At 37.4% G+C, this 4,468-nt stretch overlaps 1 protein-coding gene across 2 annotated transcripts in view; it reads left to right on the forward strand.

Moving 5' to 3' along the window:
• Positions 1-4,468, forward strand: part of RNF38 (ring finger protein 38) — a 90,162-nt gene that overhangs the window by 48,043 nt on the left and 37,651 nt on the right. The gene's annotated exons all lie outside the window — the stretch shown is intronic.

The following is a 4,468-nucleotide window of genomic DNA, read 5'->3' on the forward strand; positions in this document are numbered from 1 at the left end:
GGCGAGCCCGAGCTTCTTCCACGTGGGGCCGCCCGCGAGGTGCACGAGAGCTAGGGAAGGGGTGTAATTGTCTGATCTTGTTAAAGTTGCTTTATCTGCCTTGACAAAAGGTAGAACTGGAACCTAAAAATTAACAGACTTTCCGGAACTGCAGTGCTGTGTGCTGTCCTCAGACAGGCAGGTTCAATGTGCAAGGCGGTGGCAAGTGTTTCTGAAGCACTGAAGGTCCTACCGTCCGTATAGTAAAATGATGTCTCTAGGTATCTCTAATCTTCTTATATTAGTCAAAAGGACAGCTGTTTAAGTAAACACTGATGTTAGCAAGCATACATGTTAGGGCATTCAGTGTTTTTCAGTACACATGAGTTAATTCCTATTCAAAAATGACACAAAGGGGATTTCTTTTTTTTATGCTTAAACCGTAAAGTTGCATCTTGTTTCCTTAAGAAGTGTGTTTTTAAACTGACTGTGCATTGAGATGTTAACTGAGGACATCAGTTTCAAGTTGTAACAGTTCAGAGCAAGTAGCTTAGTTATTACTTACACAGAAGTTCATTGAACTTGAAGTCATGACAATGTTTATGAATGTATCGCATTTGCATTTTGAAACAGATTTTTAGAGGTAGTATTAGAAGCAGATGTGTATTTCCTGATAAGTTCTTCACATGTACAGTGGGGCAGCTGGAATGGTAAGATGAACAGGATTATTAGAAGTCTGCGTTATTCAGGTTCTGAATACAATTGCATTACAATTGATTTGGTGTGGCTGATGATACTCTTGTTCTTAAATGTCATTCACTGAAGCAACTGCTTTGGTTGTATTTGCCAAATTTATGATATTTATCCACATCCCGGGGATCTTGCTATCTGCGGACCCAACAGACTCCTTAACTGCTTTGCAGCATCGTATTACATTATCTTTTGTACCTTCAAGGGGGTATTGCAGCTGTGGTAATAGAGACTCACTGTTCTGAGAGTAAAAAACCTGCATTTGGATACTAATGTGTGCAGTAAGAGAAAGGATGGTGCAGTCATTAGAGGATTAAGTACAAGATGGAAGAACAAATAGGTTCTTTATCAGATTGCATTGCTAGTGATAGTTGATAATGTTTTTGATCTTCCTTAATCACCACATCTCTGGCAAAAAACGAAACCTATGCACACATAGAGTAACATGGGGAGAAAGTTTTCGGGGAACTGTTACTAGAGATACACTTTTGTGAAAAGTGTTAATTGTGAAAAGTGGTATGTAAATAAAAGGGTCTTCTAAAGGTCTCATGAATCTGCTTTGTGAATCGTGCTTCATTATCTCACGGACTTACAGAGCCGGTTAAACTTAATTTGATTCTCATCTGGTTCACTTCGTGGGGTTTTTTAATTAATACAGGTGTAATAAATACTAAATTAAAGGTGCATGTTGAGCAGTCCTTGCTTTGTAGTTGTAGTGGTGTATATAATTGTCTTTTCTTTTTCTGAAATACAAGGATTTGACTCAGAAACTGGTATTACCTGAATCAGTTACTGTTGTGATTTGTCAAGTTTATGTGTCAGCTTGTCTAAATGAATTTTTTGATACAGTTTATTCACTTTATAATAAGAGATAACTTTTATGATTTAAAGTGATGCTGTTGATGAAGTCAAGTTACTTCTTCAACTCTTTGCTAAGAAAGTCTTTAAGATTTGTGGCGGTTTTTAAGCAAAGTCTTACTGAAGTGTAAAAATGGTGTAGTTAGGAAGGGATGTTACTTCTTCAGACCTGCTGTTGAGCTGTAGTCTTGTACTAAGAAGTTGTAGTCTCATTGTAAGTCAAAGCTGTCATACATGTTTGTTTGTAGAAATTCCGTGGGCTGAATTGCTAGGGAATCTAATGAGAATTTGTACAGAGCAAGTCTTTGATTTGCAAAGTTCTCGGTCTTTGTACGTAGCTTTACCATCCCCACCTGCTCTTGCCCCAGAAGGATTTGAAAGGCAGATATAAGGGTAGAGGAAAGATGTGGAACTTCTTTTTTCCTATTTTCAGTCAGAAAGTTGTTTTGACTGTGGAGGATTGATTGTTGAAACTTGTGGAAGATACAGGCTTGACTTAGTCAGTTCATACAGAAATAGAACTTGTGGCTTCTTTCCCTAAAACTATATAAGAATTTATATCAAGTTAAATAATCTAATACAGAATATTTAAATGCTGCTATGGGCGGAACTTGACTACGTTTATGATTTAACTGGATGGTTTTCATTTTTTTTACTCTTTATCTTCTCCTGGGAGCGGGTAGGTTCCTCTTTTACTACACTCTTTAAAGATAAGGAAACTTGTTCTGCTTTTTGGTGCCCTCTGCTGATGTCTGTTTGTCAGAACATCGAAAACTGGTGCTGTGTTTGGTCTTTACTATCACTAACTGCTAACAATAGCAGCTTTTTAAGAGCAGTGGGAAGCGGAAAGAGGGAAAGGAAGCTCTTTTACACCTTAAGTATTTTGCTGTTTGCCTTCCAACCAGTTTGTCTGGATTGCACTGGAACTATACCTCACCTGGTAGAAGAGGAGGTAAGCAGCGTATATCTGACTTGCCTTCTGTTGGCATTGTAGCAGTAAAAAGACTGATTCCGTAGCTTTTCTCCTCTCAGGAAAATAGTGACATTCTTTCTTTAATGACTACAGTTCCTGGTTTCAGTAAATACATTCCATGTTTGCTGTCTCAGAATTTTTTATCTCCCTGTTTATTTTCAATAACTTTGCTTTTTTTGTATTTCCCACTACTACCTCAGATACTACAAAAATTCCTAGTGCTTCATGTGAGCACCACTATGTATGGTGTGCTTTGCTTACTTTCAGTTTAAGTAGCCCTTTCATACTATCAGTCTTGCAGGTTTGTGCCTGTTGAAAAATCTGTGAACACCTCTATCCTAGAAAAACTCAGAAATTGCATTAAGTCAGCTACATTCTCTCTACAGAACCTTAGAACCTCTTAGCCTTATGGTCTGTCTTCGCCAGCTTTGCTAATTTCTGACAGAGGTGGTCAATTTTTTTTTTTTTTTGTCACACTGCAGTAACAGTAAATTGTGTGAGAAGGGATGAGAACATTCATGGCACAGTTTATGGTGCTGCTGAGCAGATGCTCTGTCTGGCAGTCTTCATGAAGGCTACAGGAGGTGGCATTCTAGACTAAAATTCAGGAGTTTTCTTATTTACGTTATTTCTTTAGATGATCTGTGTTGGGATTGTTCTTTAAAAAAGTTGGTATGTGATGAGTATTTTTGATGAGCTGCATTTTCAAAATCTAATTCTTGGAAAGAGATTTAAAGACTGTTTTATTAGTAAGTACTGAGGGAGGGCATTTTTCATCTGTCTTCTGTGTTTGTGTCTTGGGAAAACATCTGAACTGAATATAAAGCAAGATGGGAAATGAAGAGATGGGAGACATGAAAGACTAGAAAATTCATTTAAAATAGTGTTCTGAAAGGAACTTGAGGAGATGAATAAGTCTCAAGTGGATGAGTATGGCTTTGAGAAAAACATTCAGATGTGGACACAAAGGACCTGGTAATACCAGTATGCATTTGGTCATTTTGTATGTGAAGCTGTACTGAGCATAGGTTAGAGACCATATGTGATGCCTTCTTCCTCTTTATTTAATTTCCTTGCTGTATCAGAGAACAGTCAGAACACTTTTTCTCAAATTGAAATATGGAGACCTCATACAGTGTTTGTATTCTTTGGCTCTGCTTTCTGTATGTGAATGTTTACGGCTACCTGTTGTGTTGTTCAACAGTGGGCAGAGCTTGAGAATGTTTTGAAAAAGGAAACATCTCACCTAATTTCTTAAATGGTTTAAGTTCTTAATGCCCTTTTTTTTTTCTCCTTATCAAAGGGGTGAGATGAGGTTTAAGAAGTGAGTCGGCAAACTGTTATTTGAGTGTGTTTGGGGGAGTGAGGCTTGTGTTCCTTCGCATATCATCTAATGTGTATCGTGGTTTGTTTTTTATTGGCAGATCTTCCTGTGACTTGGTGTGAGGATAATCTTGTTTTCTAAAGTAAATTAAAAGATCTACACAAGTAGAAGCTGTTTCTTGAAGCTGAAAACCTTCCGTATTTTCTCATCTATTCCTTGTTTTGGTTAACTTAACAGAAAATGCCAATTCTTTCTTAGTTTTGCCATTTCAAATAATTTGTCACTTACACTGAGGAGTGAGAACAGATTTCAAATGCTGACTTGCACTTGTGCCCATTATGGACATCAGTTATAGTAGTGTGAGTAATGTTTTTTTGGTATAAGTGTTCAGATGTTCTTTTGATGCTTTGTCAACAGATACAGTCAGTATAACATTCATTCACACAAATAAAAGTTTTCAGTCTTCAGTGCTCGAGTGACAGCTTGTCCATTTATGTATGTTGTGTTTCATATATGTGTGTGCATACCTGGTGCATCTATATATGTGCAGTTTAAGACAGGGAAAAAAATCTTTAAGTGGAAAG

This window comes from Corvus brachyrhynchos, unplaced genomic scaffold (genome assembly GCF_000691975.1).
Source record: "Corvus brachyrhynchos isolate BGI_N302 unplaced genomic scaffold, ASM69197v1 scaffold22, whole genome shotgun sequence".
In the NCBI taxonomy this organism is placed as follows: domain Eukaryota; kingdom Metazoa; phylum Chordata; class Aves; order Passeriformes; family Corvidae; genus Corvus; species Corvus brachyrhynchos.